This window comes from Phyllostomus discolor, chromosome 9 (assembly GCF_004126475.2).
Source record: "Phyllostomus discolor isolate MPI-MPIP mPhyDis1 chromosome 9, mPhyDis1.pri.v3, whole genome shotgun sequence".
Taxonomy (NCBI): Eukaryota; Metazoa; Chordata; class Mammalia; order Chiroptera; family Phyllostomidae; genus Phyllostomus; species Phyllostomus discolor.
In genome coordinates, this window is record NC_040911.2 from 36603988 (window position 1) to 36621052 (window position 17065).

A 17065-nucleotide genomic window follows, 5' to 3' on the forward strand; every position below is an offset into this window, starting at 1 on the left:
ACTAGATTCCAAAACATTTCCATATCTAAGCTCCCTCACACTGCACTTTAACCCCCTCTTCTATTAATGCACATTGCAAACAATGGAAAACAGCTGTCTTCAGGTTATCAGAAGTACTCAACTAGCAGGAAGGGGTGTTGCAGTTTAGCTTTTAACCACCAACCCAATGATGGCAAAGACTATGATGATAATGATGAATGTTTACTCAAGAACCAAAGAACATAAGGAATAATCCAGAATACATGTGTGTGCACATGTGTGCATATGCACATGCTTGTGTACATGGGCACATGCACAGCATGGTACTGCCTTTTGTACCTGAAAATCACAATAAGCCTTCTCCCGTGGATGTCTTGTTGGATAAAGCTAATATTCAGGTGTAGGCTGGTCATCCTCCCTGAAGTATATTCATAAAAATGTAACTCTGAGCCAGGTGACTGTGAACTGAACAATAGCTTCATTCAATAAATAGTCTTAGCTATTGGACAATGTTGGGGCAAAGCTGCTGGAGATGCGACTCATCAAATCTTGCTTGCAGCCTTCTACTCTGCTAAAACTCATCTCCTTTAGCTTGGCAGTTGTGCAATCCAAGATCTAGGAAAAGAAGAACTAGATTTTGAAGACTGTTAAATGCCAGTGATATCAGTAACCACAACATAATTCCAAATGTATCATATAAACAGAAACCCACTGTATGTCCATGAGACTCTAAACTCCTGGAAATCAATAAGCCTTCCTTCATCCCGGTTCACAGATCACCTGGCCAAGTGTGGAACACATGGGAAGCAGTCAATAAACCTCCGAGAAGGATGAATGCTGCTTGTTGGGCCTGTTGCTATTTACAGGTTTGGAACGGGTCTGGATTCCTGCCCCTCCCTGAGCCATACAGAGCTTTTTGCTATAAATGAGCTGCCTCTCCCTGCTTGCTGCGAGCCAGGTTTTTGTCCATCTGCTGCCATTGTTTCCCCACGTTTCCCAGCTATGCTGTATTGCATGTGGTTATTCTTTAGTGGGTCATTATGGCATCTGTCTGCCCACCTTGTGAATGCACCGTCTCAGTTCACTAGACAGCAGCTGCTGGAACATCTTGCTCCCCTCCATCATCTGCACAGGTCCAGCGCAAGCAAGCCGGCTTGCAGAAATCATCACTGCATTGCTTGAGGGTTGGCTATACTCCAGGACCTGGTTACTGGGATCCCTGCTTCCAATTTAATATTCCTATAGGTAATTTTTTTAAGCAGATGTGTTACCCATAAGAAATTTCAGTTGCATGGATGTGTACAAGGATGCATACAACCATCACTACATAGATATTTATTAGGGGTAATTTATTTTTAGTCAGAAACAACCCTGGACGCCACATTAATAAGAAAGGAAAGCTCTCATTATATGAAGACAAGATTTCCAGAAAACCCAATTCACATCCAGAATTAATTTAAAAGGGGAGCGATGACACTGTCACAAAGCCTTTAAATAGAAGCTTCCTGATGGGTTCAGAGCCATTAAGATGAAGCTCAGTTGCACGCAGTATATAGTTTAAATGCTACAAGACAAAAGTTTGAATATTAATATGATTGTTTGGAACTCAGTCTTCTGCTCCCTTTGGCAACTTTGCTTGTCATAAAATTAAAGGCCATAAAACTCAGGTTGTATCCATACTGATAAAATGCATCTAAAAGATGAAAGTATCCATATCTTTTAGCTCTTTTTTAGTTTTCTCACTTACTTTTATATAAACTATATGATAAAAGATTAGCTTTTCTTCCCCAGAAAACACCAAATGGCGGGTGATGGAGGGTGATGCCGGTGCTGTGGGTGGGCCCATAGACCCCGGAGCCCTGGGGTGGAAGGCCACCACGGTGGCTTCTGAGGAGGATTTGGCAGTGGCATCTGAGGCCAAGGCTGTGGCTGGAGTCAGGATTGTGTTGAGGCCCACAAAGCTGAAAGAGGCAAGGCCAAGGACAAGGAGTAGGTCTCTGTCACTAAGCTGGGCCTCCTGGTCAGGAGCATGAAGATCAAATCCCTGGAGAGATTTATCTCTTTTCTCTGCCCATCAAAGAATCTGAGATCATTTACTCTTTCCTAGGGACATCCCTCAAGGATGCGGTTTTGAAGATTATGCCCATGCAAAAGCAGACACATGTAGGCCAGAGGACCTGGTTCAAGGCATCTGTCACCATCGGGGACTACAATGGACATGTTGGCGGGATGTTAAATGCTCAAAGGAAGCAGTCACTGCCATCCATGGGGCCATCATCCTGGCCAAGCTCTCTATTGTCCCTGTGTGGCAAGGCTACTGGTGGGACAAGATAGGCAAGCCCCACCCCATCCCTTGCAAGGTGACTGGGTGCTGTGGCTCTGTGCTGGTGGTCTGGTTCTCACCCCCAGGGCCACTGGCATCATCTCAGCCTCTGTGCCCAAGAACCTGCTACTGATGGCTGGTATGGACAGCTGCTACACCTCAGCCAGGGGCTACACTGCCATCCCGGGCAACTTTTCCAAGGCCACCTTCGATGCCATCGCTAAGACCTACAACTATCTCACCCCAACCTCTAGAAAGAGACTGTGTTCACCACGTCTCCCTACAGAAACTGACTGACCATCTTGTAAGACCCACCCCAGGGCTCCTGAGCAGAGGACCCAGGCTCCAGTTGTGGCCACCACATGATTTTGCACAGGGAAAAGTAGAGTGAATTAAGCCTGTTAATAATTTTATTAAAAGATTAAATTTGTAAGCCTTGTAAATGTATGTTTAATATACAATGGATCTAAGTTATAGTAGTGTTATAGAGCCTCATCAACAGGAAGAACACTGTCACTTAGTGAAGCTCATGCTCCATATGACACCGAGAAGGCAAGAAGAGCACTCCTTCTCATCACCCCTCACTGCAATGTTTCACTGGGAGCAGAAGTGAGGAACAAGTAAGGAGGCTGAGCAGCTTCAGGGATGGAGAGAAGGTCCGGACAGAGGTAGAAACAGGATTTTACCATTTCCTGAGAGCCACTGGGGCCAGACATTATGCAAAGCCATTTGTATGTGGTATCTGCGAAAAGTAAACAAAGCCAGGTACTACTATAGTTAACAGGATAAGGACGTATTTTAATCAGTAGTATACTATTCCAATAGGGAAAAGAGTCCAATGTGAACTAAATCCAGCGGATGGGAGAATACGGATAGGGGTGAACAGGAGCTCAGTAGAGTCGGGAAAAGGAAAATTACAAAAAGCAGGAAGAGAGGTTGGTACAAACCCATCTGGGCTGGTTAACCGGTGCTTATCAACAAAGCTGGACTCCTCCCCTCCCACAGATGCTGGGAGACTGGGGCTGCTGTCTTCAGGTTTTGGCTGGCACAAACGGTAAACTCCCTGTGCAGCCTTGAGCTTTCTCAGGCAGGCACTTTATGAAGGCCAGTGTCATCCTCGGGACAGGCCTTAAGCTGTGGGACCATGTTAGCATTCGTTCAAGTCTTTGCAGGCCACGGTCAAGACCTAGTCAGGAAGAAGACTGAGGAACCTGGCTAGTGTTTGGTCAAGGTGGAAAATCTTTGTCCTATCTCAGCAATCACCACAAATCCCACTGTAGAAGTTTTATGGTTTCCATTGAGCAGGTAAAAAATCAGAGACCCAGAGAGTAATGTGCCCAAGATCAAGTAAGACCCAAGTGGCAGAGATGGGACTGAGGGGTAGATCTGTCTCTTCTCTACTTGGCTGCTGACTTGGGTTGACTGCTTGGAGCCCTCACTGCCCTCCGAGAGCCGGAGGCATGGCATGTGCAAAGCACCGGCCTCAGAGTTAGAGGCCAGTGAAAATGACCTGGAAATCTGACTCAAAGCAAAGCAAAAATACCAAGCAACAACTTTTTAAAATATTTTATTCATTTACTTTTTAGAGAGGGAGGAAGGGAGGAAGAAAGGAAGAAAGAGGGATAGAAACATCAGTGTGCAAGATACATCAATTGGTTGCCTCTCACTGGCCCCACCTGGTGGACCAGGCCCACAACCCAGGCTGTGCCCTGGCTGGGAAATGAACGTGCAGCCTTTTAGTTCACAGGCCAGCGTTCAATCCATTAAGCCACACCAGCCGGGGCATTTTATTTCCGTATACAGTTTAAACAGTTAAATAAACCCAAGCTAGTATGAATAAGGAATAAGAACTGAGCAGGCTGAGTTTGAACTGGAATTCGAAGCCTTTTTATCCTATTTAAATAAGGTAATGGAATAAATTAGCTTCTAAAATCAAACACATAGAAAAAAAGTCTTTTTCATATGCTATTTTTTAACACTTTTCAAGAAAACACTTTTCAGTTCTACAGTTGGTTTCTTTACAAATATTGTGACAAGTCGGCATGACACTTTGGAACTGAGATACTTTCCCGTTCCTTCATCCTTCCCAAAACGTGCAGGCGTCTTCCAGTTCCGCCACCACCACCAGGAGTCCTCGCTGCCAGCCCGCTGCTGCTTCGTCCTGCACGTGATGTGCTACTCCTGTTCGAACACAGCCCTTTCAGCCCGAGAGGGAGAAAAGTGCTATACAAATAAATCTTTATTACTGTCACAGGGTTGTTAAAGAATTTCCTAGTTTGAGCTGCTCTTCGTTTGAAATCACCACCTTTCCAGGGCAGGGGATCCTGCCAGGCATTTTAAATTAGGGAAGACAGTTTTATTGTCAAGGCAGGTCAATCAAATTATAATTGGCTCTAATTTGCACTCCCACCAGCTGTTAAATTCTTCACCTGCAGCACTCAAAATGGTGTGAAATTCTTGCCGGCTTTGTGAAAGCTTCAAAAAGACTCATTCTCGGTCTAATCCCTAAAACCAAAGTCCTTGTTACATTTCAGCAGAACTGAGGAGAAGGCCTGACTGGGAGAAGCAGGGAACACTGGTCTGAGGGGCCGAGCCCCACACGGGTGGACAAACAAATCTTCCGTGTACAATCACCCTCCACAAGCCAGTATTTCTATCACAGACCAGCTAGGAGGCTGTCCTTGGCTACCACCACAGCACTGTTGAGCTGTATTTTCTATTTCATTGTGAACTGAACTTGGAATACTCAGGAAGTCTAAGTGAATTTAGCACTTAGAATGGAACAGAGATAAGGACAGAATCCTGGGGTCCGGTGTATCTGTGCTGGTTCTGTAGTGAGGTTCCATTACCTTTTCAGACACCCTGCATTAGAGAAATTCAGATAACTTGAGATTCTGAATAACTAAAACACTTATAGGAAACTCCTTTCTACCAGTGCTTACACACACGCATACACACACACGCCCATAGAACACATACACACACACATGTATGAACACACACAAATGACCAAGCATAACATCCTTCAGTCACTTCCCATTGTCTTAAGACAGCATGTCCATGGATGCTACTGGCTCGGCATAGCTCTGGGGCCTCACCTCTCCACTGGGCTCTCTCACCATGTCAAACTTCTTTTCAGTTCCTCAGAAGTCATGCTCTCTTTCTGCTGCAAGACTTTGCAGCTGCTTTCCCTTCCTCTGACTCTTTGCTTTCCTCCGTGATGCACTAGCTCACCCATCCCTCATGTCTTGACATTGGTGCTTTTGCTACAAGTCTTATCCTACCCCCAAGTGCTACATGTGCTGCTCCGGAGGGATGGATCCTGGCATCTTCCATACTTGATTGGTACTGCTTGCGCCCAAATACTGTAAGCTCCCTGGTGCTGGCACGTGGTTTATCTTGATCACCACTTATCACTCAGGTCCAGCATAACGGTGAGTACATAATAAATAGGTGATCAGTTAGTATTTGCTGGTGAGCAAGCATGCTCTAAAAAAATGGTGTCAGACTAGCACAGAACCTCCCTCCTCTGCTGACCCCAGCTTATACCCTCCTCTCCAGGCAGCTTCCCCAGAAGACAGAGTCCCTCCAGAATTACAGCATGTATACCCCAAACTACAGACATGTACCCACCATTCCTTTTACCACAACCAAAGAGAGGTAGGCCCTACATCTTTCTACCCAAATGGTATCAGTTTGCTCCCTGTACCATAACAAAGTACCAAAGACCAGGTATCTTCAACAACAGAAATTTATTTCTCAACAACTCAGCAGGGTTGGTTTTTTCTGCAGGCCTCTCGCCTTGGCTTATCAAAAACCATCTTCTCCCTGTGTCTGCACATGGTCTTTTCTCTGTGTGTCTGTGTCCTAATCTCCTTTTAAAGACACCAGTCATATCAGACGAGGGTCCATCCTCATGACCTCATTTAAACTTAATTATCTTTTTAAATAACATCTCTCCAAATAGTTATACTCTAAAATCTAAAGTACAGGGGGTTAGGACTTCAACATAAAAATGGGGAAGGAGGGAGATACAATTTAGTCCATAACAGTATTTAATGTTAGTTTGAAGTATGTTTTTTCTTCTGATAACTTGCTGAGGCATTAATATGACACCTAGAATAGGCTACTTCTCTCTGCCTTCACAAGGAGGCCCCTGAACATTAGTGTTGCATGAGGAAAAGGCAACACTGTTCACTAAATACATCTCTGTGGAGACTGCATGGAAGGTGAAGCATTTGACTCCCACACCAGACATCATGCAGCCTCAGGCAAGGGATCAGATAAACAAAGCACACATGTAGGAATCCATGGGCATTGCAGTTCACCCAAGTTTGCTCCGAAAGGCAACAGAGCACTAGGATTGTGATGATAATGGGTCATGGTCTACTGTGGACTTACTACAATTATGTAACCTTGGGCAAGTTGCTGGGTCTTCCTGTGCCTCAATTGTAAGATGGCATTAATAGGTACTACAAAGGGTTATCTGAGGATTAAATAAAATGGCACAAGGCAGTTAGAGCAGTGCTTAGCACATCATACTCACTCAGTCAACCTTAGCACTTGCATTGTTTCGCTGTGCTGTTAGGATTACCCAACATGGTTGGTGAAAGCCAGAGAAACTGTATCCCACACCTGGGCTCAATCTCAAGGACTCAAGTGTCTCTACTTACAAGTCCATTCTAGAAACAGTGAGCAAAAACCAGCTTCAAGTCTTTAAGACATTAGTTTGCTGGGAAGAAGCTGACACTTAAGATTGGGCTGATGATGGAGGGGATGTAGATATAACTTAGGAAGGTAGGGGTGTAGGCAGGAGGAAATACTGATTTGGAAAAACTGGATTTGAGGCCACAAGTGGTTTGGCAGATGCCAGCCTGGGGAGCTCTGTTTGACCCTGGTTTTCATCCTTTCCATTCTCATTCACTCTTCCATCTCCAGGCATCCGGGAAATAATACAGACTTGGAAATCATAAGCTGAGGTCAAGTCTTGCTCCAGTTTTTTCTGTGTCTTTGGGCAAGTTATGAAGCTTTTCTGAATCTCAGCTTCATGCTTATACAATGGGGAGATCATGCCAGCCACCCAGACAGTGTCTATTAAGTGTCTGGGGCAAAGCATGTCCTGATGGCCTAATTCCTCAATTAGCATAGAGGGCTATGCAGTACTTCTGTCCCCTGCACACACACTCCTAGCTCCCGCGTACTGCCCCCATGTGTTTCTTCACAGGGAGCACACTAATCAGATACAGTGGGATAAACTAAAACTCTGGAGCTCCAAAAGGAAGTTTTCAAGACATCTCCTTCTTGAATTATGATATCATGCAGTTTGCCAAACATCCAAGAAATTAGAAAGAGTCTATCAGTATCTCTCTGTCAATGTGATAAATTGTCAGATGAAGCTTGCCTCTGAAGTAATGAATGACTGCTGATCAATACACAAACAAAAAAGATCAAGGCAAAAAATTTAAAGGGAGCTGTGTCAATAAGACTCAGTGTGTGACTTACATATGTGCTGGAGGAAGAAGAAAATGAAAGAGGTAGGAGAAGTTGACTACATATTTTAAAAGCTTTATAACTTGCAAAATACAGGGTCCAGCACAAATAACACCCCTTTTTTGTTACAAAATGTTTTATTACAAAATCATAAGCATGTGATTCTATAACATAACAACATCACACTCAAAAGCACACCATGACATTTTAGGTGAAATGTTCAAATTAAAACTATAAATTATTACACCCATATTATTTCCCTACCAACCACACTCAAGCAGGAGTTACTTCTGCCAGACCCTGTATTTTCACATACAGTATTTAATAATTCTTATAAAAACCTAGAAAGCCCTAGCCAAGTACCTCAGTTGGTTAGAGCATTGTTCCAATGCACTAAGGTTGCGGATTCAATAATCAGGGCACAGGAAAGACTCAACCAATAGTGCATGGGTGAATAGAACAACCAACCGACGATTCTCTCTCTCTCAATCAATCAATAAGAAAGGTTTTTTAAAAAATAGGGAAAAATTTAAATTACCCCATGATGAGAACTAACAGTAGATCAAGTATAGTAAGTATAGTCAAATTAAAATGTGCATCTTTAAACAAATATTTCTCAAGCCAAATCCATGGGTCCTAAAAACCAAGTAATATAATCTTCTCTGTCCCTGATTTCTCTATAAGAGCTTTATTTTGTTAATTTATGTTTTAATTTTGATGATTATCTAAAAAAATTAACCATGTAAATTCTGGATCATTTGAGTCAATACATATAACCAAGTACAAACATTTGGGAGAGTTCAGCATCTCATTGGAGTTGAGTAATTCTTCCTGATATTCATGAGCTAATGTGAAGAGAAATGAGATGCCCATGGTACATATGTGATGTTCGATGCCACACACAGACCAACAGACAAGCAAATAACACTTGTTCAGGACAGCCACTAGAGGAAAGAGTGAGGGACAGAGTAGTCACATAGCCCTCAATAGTAAATACTGGCCAGAAACAAATACCTGTGTGATAGCACTCAGCACCACAGTTACTTTACAGGGAGATTTCCTTCCAGAAGAAACCATCACCAGCCACTTTAAGGTAAAGATAATATTTAGAATTTCATTTTTGGATGGGTTTTATCAAGGGGTATATAATTTGAAATTTTCTATTTGTTTTATGTTTCACATTTATTATATAATCATTTTATATTTAAAATCACTTTATTGTACCACCACGTAGGTAAAAATTGAAGATTAACAAGTTTAAAAACATTGCTTTTTGAAATAAAAGTATTTTTCACAGTTGTCTGTACATTTTTCAATTAATTAAATCACTCATGGTGACCTGGAAGAGTTGACACAAAGAACTTCATGAATTCCTCTTAAAATGAGCAACCCTTTTGCACACAAACTGTCACCAGGTTATTTTTTCCACTCTCTATCTTTAGACTGACATATAACCAGACTTCCCAGCAGCGGTGCATGCTGACATAGTGAAATCAGTGCAAGGAGAATGAAGAGAGACAAAGAGCCAAATCTGTAATAAAGTGCCCGTGACATACTGCAAAAGCTGAACATACAATCAGCCTGTAAGTTGAATAACCACAACTGAAACCCAATACCAAGGCATGCAAAAATGGAAAACCAGAAAAATGTTGCCTGGGGCACTGGCTCTGAATCCGGCATTCTTTGAGATTTTCTCCATGACTCTGAATAATGTTATTATTTTCCTGCCCCTGGTTTTGCTGGGCCTTTTCTTTGGGGGTGGAGAGAGGGTTGTAGGGTTTTTGTTTGTTTGTTTTTGCCAGTTACAAAATGGGGCCAAGAATATCACTTTGTAAATTGCTTTGCAAATCACTGATACTCAGTATTGTCAAGCACAAAAATCTTCAAAATGTTCAATTTGTGAGTCTTTGAAAATTATTTGTGTAGCATGCCTTGCCACTTTTTTTCTTTTTTAGTTTATCTCCCATCACTTTACTGCACTTATTTGAAACAAATGGAATAGAATAAATAGTACTCTAGTTAGAGGTGGTTTTGATTTCCTGTTAAAAGGACTACAATTTAGGGACACCGAATAATGTCTTCTCCATTTACCCCAGCATGAGATGTAGGATGGAAGGGCATGCCACTTTCTAACTTTAGTCTGGGGGAAAAAAATTAAAAGGAGAAACTTGATAGGGGAAAAAAGGAATTTGGGTGACTTTCATAAGCCAAGAACTTTAAAAGAATTTATTTTGGTTTAATAAAAATTGTGCACACTATTAAAATTGCTCTGTGGACTGGGTTCTCCTTGCTTTTTGTTTAGAAACAAATAAAATTAGCTGAATTATTAATGTGAAGTAAATTGGTTACTATGCATTTAGAGTCACTTTTTAATTCACACATATATCTGTATTAACATCTTAATGGTGCTTTACTACGGATTATGCCATAGTTGTAATGGCATCCAAGGAACCATTTAAAGGATAATGTTTCTGGCAGAGACATATTTGAAGAAGTAGATGGTGTTGCTGGGTATAGGAAAAAATGGTCTGAATAAAATTTAAAAATTCACCTTTGAAATTAGGGAGTGTGGTCCACAAGAACAACCTCACTTCTGACAACAACTACAGGGTTCAGGGGTTCCCAAGACCAACCTCAGGCTCAATAATTCACTAGAGGAACTCACTGAAAACTATAATAACTGTGGTTATGGTTTATTACAGTGAAAAGAATAGAGGATGTAGAGTAAAATTAGCTAAGGAAAGAGATGCATTTGGCTGGGGGCGGGGGGTGTAGTCCAGGAGGTTTCCACACAGGGAGCTCCCAGGCGTCCTCTCACCGCGGAGTCATGAACACTTTTAACTTTCCTGGCAATGATGTGTGACAACAGACACAGAACACAGCCAACCAGGGACGCTCACCCAAGCCTTGGTGTCTGTCCAGAGTTTTTACTGTGGACACATGGTTGACTGCATACACAAATGATCTTTAGACCTTTCAGAGGTAGAGCAGATGTGGTGTGGCCCAAAGCTCCCAGGTAAAGAGACACTGTGACTAGAGAGCACCTCCCAGGAGATGAGCACAAAGGCCAGGCCTCACCTTGGGTAGGTTTACATTCTGTATTCACAATCCACTCCCTGGCCTTTGGCCAAGGCTCTCTTAGAGCAAAATGATCGTGTTTGTTTGAGAACCTGCATTTGGTGTAGTATTTATATGACAGAGATAACAATGGTATCAGTATGAATATGCCTAACATTTGAAGAAGCCAGTGTGGAGTATGGGCACGTTTAAAGAAATTAATCCAGCCTATACAACCATTACATACAGTTCCTTATTTTTGTACTAATTTGATTACTTTTTTTCCTCCCTTGTCCTACTGTTATTTGCACCTTGTAATAAACTTGTGCAGAAGAATGACCTAGCATCAAAATTATGCAATGGCCAGTTAAACCCATTTCAGGCTGGTCTTTTTCCATTGGTACTACATCCTGAGGAGGCTTTAACTCAATTCCCCATATACTTGATTATTAATATCAGTATAATCACAAGACTTATTTACATAAGGTAATCAAATCTTACCAATAATGTCAATGTTATATCTATCACGGTGTGGAAATTCTGTTTCATTTCAGAAGAAAATCAGTTAGAATAACAGAAGTATTCGCTATGCCTTCCAGCAGAATCAAACCTTGCCTGTATACCAACTACTATTATGGACAGGTGCCATTACATTGGCCATAATTTGATTGTTTCCAGGGTCCATCTCAGTTGGGGACAAAGCCATTCAACTTGTCTCAGTTCATAGGTTTCTACCAAGACCACTTTCTGTTTTGCACTATTATATAGCAGCCCCCTGCTTCCTCCTGCGGGAAGGGAAGGAGTGGTATTCAGACTAGTTCTTATCCCTGCTCACTATATTACAAAATGTCATATTTTAATCTGTCCTGCAGTGAGAGAAGACATAGTACATGATTGTAAATTACTGCAGAGAACTTCCACAGGTTTGGAGGGCCGTAAGGTTCCCATAGGTGTGTCCTTGGGCCTCAGCCGCTGGGATGGAAGGCCATTGTCCCACAGCTCCTTTGACTTCCATTTGTACTAAAATAGACAAGAAGTCTTGTAGGGTCAGAGCACAAGCTTATTCCCAATACTGGGTCCTAGTATCACCCAGCATTATTTGTTGACTCTGCCTAACCCACTTTATGAAAGCTTCATTCTTTTTTCAGGCTGACTCTCATCCTTCGCCTTCTTTCTGGAAGAGAATCCCTCTAACCTGTTCATTGTAGTTGATGTTTTTTTTTCTCCTATTGCCACTCCTCATTAAAACTGAATTCATTTAATCCTTTAAAAGTCAGTGAACTCAGCTTATCCCAAGATGCCTTAACAAAAACCTACCTCTACTAAAGGTTTTTTCTCTGTTGCAGGCCAGCATTATTTAATCCATTATGCATGTTGCTGGCCCTTAGAAAAATGTTGGGTCCTCCATTCTAGAGTTGAGTGAGTGGTAGTCACAGCTAGATGTAATTTAGTTTGACTAAGCCACAAGGCCTCCCATTGGCTTCCTCATCTCAAGTGGGGCTGTTCCCAGGAGAATTCAGAACTGCCATGTGGTACTCTAATCCCATCAGAACCAATTGGGTTTTTCTTATTCCGTTTAATAGCTTTCCATTCACAAAAACAAGGGTGAAGTATATTTCTGCATAGCACACCACGCCATATCAGGCGTGCTTTCTAAACATGTGATCATCCGGGTTTATAGTTACACAGTGACCAGTCAGCTGAGAGTTGTATACCACGTGGTTCAATGAACCCATAAGGAGCAGTTCCCAGAAACCCCTCCCTAAATTACATAATGTGAAAAAGAAGAATCTAACGATGTTGTCACATTAATAGAGTTCTACTCATTCAATAACCTTCAGTCTATTTCATTTTCCTACTGTTTGACCAAAATGTCTCCCAAAGCAATGACACTGAGGTTTACAAGCTTCTATTCAATCTTGTGTGGTTCCCAAAGTAGGGGGGACCTTGGCAAGCACGTGCTTTACCCCTCTGAACATCTGGTGCAACTGAGCTAAGAGATCATTATTCTCTTGCTCTGAGCCTCTCTCAAGTCACCAGTGTAATACTGGATTTCCCTCATTGCATAGTCCATTTATTCATTCATTCACTCTCAGCTACTATTTCTCCTTCTCTTCATTTGTCAATTATTTTTACCCAAGTTTTCCATTTCTGGAAAAGATGTTCAGGTAAAAGAAATGCAACCACTTCACATAAAATAACCACTTCACATTCCAATTTTAATCTAAGCATTCACTTTAATCCCAACCATTGCTTCTCTGTATCTTCCCAATCTAACTGTACATCTTATTGGGACCTTACCAACCAATCATAGGGCTGCATTAAGACCTGTGTTTCTACTCATCCATGTCCACCTTTTTCATCTCATTTCTCAACAATCATCTAAGGATTTCCACCCTCCTGGGTGGACTCCCCTAACTCTTTCTTTTGTCTTTCCTCATTTTCCTGTGAATCATTCTAAGTTTTTAATATCTGTAAAACCCATAAGGGAAGCTCAGACAAGAAATTGGACAAGTTGTCTCAGGCTTTTGCTCAATAAATGGTGCAGCAGCTAGATTACATGAGTACCCATGCAAAGGGGCACCCTGTAATCATAGCATTTACTATGCCTTAAGTAAGGGGCATATTCAGTGTATGAATATCCCAATCAATCAAACATATCAGCTGTTTCTTCTGAGATGTTCCACTTGGTATTTACAGGAGAGCTGAATAATCTCCCTTCTCAGGTTACATTCATTTTGCAGAGGCTTTTATCTGGTCCACCAGACTAGGTGTCCTTTTGGGAACCACCTGTTGTGTGACTGGATCAATATAGCCACCTGTGATTGTTCGGTAGGGAGCCGGGTCCTGTGTTAACCCAAACATGCTCCTTTACTCTGCAGCATCCCAAACCAAAGGTACCACCCCTAAGTTTGTTCCTTACAGCGCATTTTGGTAAAGATTCTTCAGGAAGCGGATGATACTAATGCACAACGTGCAACAGCTCCTTTACACTGTAACCCCTGGTTTCACCAGTGTTTTCATTTTGCCCTTTCCCCACCTGCACTTTGTCCTGGAGACCAGAACTCCTCAAGTTGTTATCTGTTGTCCCAGCATAGTTATCCCTTTGATGGCATCCCTGCGGCTGGCAGTTATAGCTTAGCCTGGCTGAACTCTAAGACTTATTTACAGCAGGGATCTGCCCCAACATTCTTTATTGTCACTTTAGCTATTGTGGATAACAATAGCCAAGGGATTGTACATGCTTATTTCTTACTTTTTTGAATTTCCTTTTTTACCAGTAAGGTAACTCCTTGGGAGCTGGATTTAACTCTAAATTCCACTGGTAACATTTACCTCTAGTAACTGATGCCAGCGAAGTGCAGTTCCATGCCATGGGTGACCAGGCAGCCATTCAGAAACCAAAGATGCATCGACCCCAGGCTCCTCATCCTTTCTCTTTCAAACTACAGGTTTCAGTAAATCAGGGTCCTTCTAGGAAATCCCACATCTGATGCCAACTACAAAGTTAAATGGGTACAGCCTATAAGATCAGTCTCATTTCTAGCACCAACTGCAAGTTCAAGGTTCCCACGTTGAGCCTCAATTTTAATAAAACACTTCTACTCTTTGGGTAAGGTTGAATTACTAACAACATACTACCTAAAAGATGCCTAGGCTTTGCAGGGGCCAGCACCCAAATCCACAGCCTCATCCAGCTTGTGCCACATCTGCACCCAGCTACATGGCCAGCCTGTCAAGTACATAGACATTGCCCTGTATCACACACCCTTGGGTCTACTTGAGATGTTTGTACACATCTCTGTTTCTATATGGCACACTTTTGGGTCTATTTGAGTTATTTGTACACAAACTTCTGGTAAACTGCAGTGCTAACACCGGAGAGAAAGAATCTGGTCAGGATTCTTACTCTCTTAGAATTAATGTATTCCTACATGGTGACACCATGACACCGGGGCAGGTCCACCTACGGAGAGAAATGTCCTGATGAGCACTTCATTCCAGCCCTGGCACCCCTTCCATCATAAATGCCAGACTCAACTCGAACAGTTTTCTCCTGCACTGCGAGGCCAGCTGGCTGGGTAGCCAGCATGGGGTCTTTGCCGGAGTGAAAGAAAAATGTTGTGAAAGCTCTGGGCACAAGAATGGCAAGAGTAGCTAACTGTGGACGACTCTCATGAATGTTATGTTTTGTCTTAGTCAGCAATCTGTCCCTTCTGTCCTGGGTAGAGCAGCCCATCCCCAGTCAGACCTGATATTTAATTCTCTAGGTATTCTCATTTGCTACAATTATCTGATTCCATATTTCCCTTATCCCTCTTCAAGACTAGCTAGACAGCAGGGTTCAATTTAAAGCTAACCTTTAAAACCAAATTACAGAACACTTTAAAAGGGTTTTCCTTTACTGTGGATTTTCTGATCTTTTTACAAAAATATTATTCACTTTAATCCTTCTAATGGCTCCTGTTGACACAAGTCACATTAAACGCAGTAAAACTGAGAAATAAAAATATGCACTGGGAATCTCTAAAAGAGTGTCATGATCTCCAAACTACATACAACATTAACAAAAATTGCTATTTCCTCACTCACAGAGGTTTCCAAAATCAGATGGGGAAGTGTGCAAACTGTTCATATTTCATATTTATATAAGACATTACACTTGCTAAAATAGATCCTATCCCATATGACTCTACAGAAAACATTCCTTGGCTGCCTCCCCAGTACTCACTTTCCCCATTTTATTGCCCCAATTTCTATTTTGTTCTGGAAATTTCCCTCCACCTTCAGCTCCTCGAATGGGGCCTATGACCTGGGTTAAGCCAATCGCTTTATTTCATCTGGACAACCAGAACGACTCTCAGGACTTTTGCTGGCAACATTGGGAAAACAGTTTCTGCAGGCCTCAATTAAGGCAGCCTGGCCCAGAGCCCCCGGGACTGCAGCAGTCGCCTCGTGCCATGAGGGGAGCTGGCCGCAAGGTATAACTGACATTAGAGAGCACAGAAAAAAGCAAAGGAAACCCCTACCTTCATAACTTCATTGAGCAGCTGGAACAAATTTTAACTGAGGCCAATATTTGTGCCTGGACTTGAGGTTAAATGGGCTTACCTTTTCTTTACTGTTGAAGCCCTCACGACTCAGAGTGTGAACCTACATAGGCCAGGAGCTGCAGCATCACTTAGAAGCTCATCAGAAACCAGGCCTACACTGGATGCACCAAAATCTTCACTTGAACAAACCCCCAGGTGACTGTATGTACATCGACGTCTGGGGAGACCTCACCAAGCCTCTGGGAGTTTACAGGCTAAACGAAGCTCACACACACTGAAGAGAGGCAGGAGCAGCAGGAACATCCTGGTTCCAAGCCAACTGTAGTCCCCTCCGTGGGCATGCTAGCAGGGCCTACTCAACAGTTTCTGCAGGCTGGCTGCAGGGTCTAGGGCCACCTGTTCAGCAATCTTGCATTAGTCTTTACTTTCAGGAACCACGGGTTTTAAAGATATCTTTCCTCCCTGTGTTTATAAATCACAGAAAACTCTTTAATCTAGGTAATTTATTTAATGAGTAGCTCTGATATTTGTTCCCAACTACCAGCAGTTTAATATAAAAATTACAGGCTAGTTTTAATTGCACTTAACCAAGTAAGCCCTGTGCACGGTTTCCCCTCATTATGTCTGATGGAAGCATGCACCCTTGGCGCGGTTCTCCTTTTATTAACAAAAGCAAGGAGCAAATGCTGGAAAATCTTCGTGCTCCTGGATGTCTTAAAGTCCATATTATTTCTAAAACCTAGCCAATAAGAGAAGGAAATAATTACTATATAAAATGGAATTATTTTAGAGAAAGACCTTCCCACGGAAACTTCTCCACTGGTCAGCTAACACCATGTGAGGCATTGAAAGACATACCTGGTAAATTGCTGTAACCCTTAAGACACTCCATGTGCACAAAATGGTAACACAGTTTATAGTCCCTCAACAAATGCTTGTTGCATAAACAACTTTCATCTTCACCTTAGTTTACAGTTTGCAAACCACCTTAATTTTTTCCCACTTAATCTCACTGATTTATATCTTTGCAATAATCCTGGTAGGTAGGTATTATTTCCATTGTAGAGGTATTCGAACTAAGTCTCAGAGAGATTAAAAAACACTCCAAGTCACAGATGTTTCCATGACAGAAGTAGGGTTCAAATCCTAGCTGTGTGCTGGG

General features: G+C 42.3%; 1 pseudogene; it reads left to right on the top strand.

Moving 5' to 3' along the window:
* The first annotated feature begins 2008 nt into the window (after positions 1–2008).
* Positions 2009–2601, top strand: LOC114505991 (annotated as a pseudogene).
* The last annotated feature ends 14464 nt before the right edge of the window (positions 2602–17065 follow it).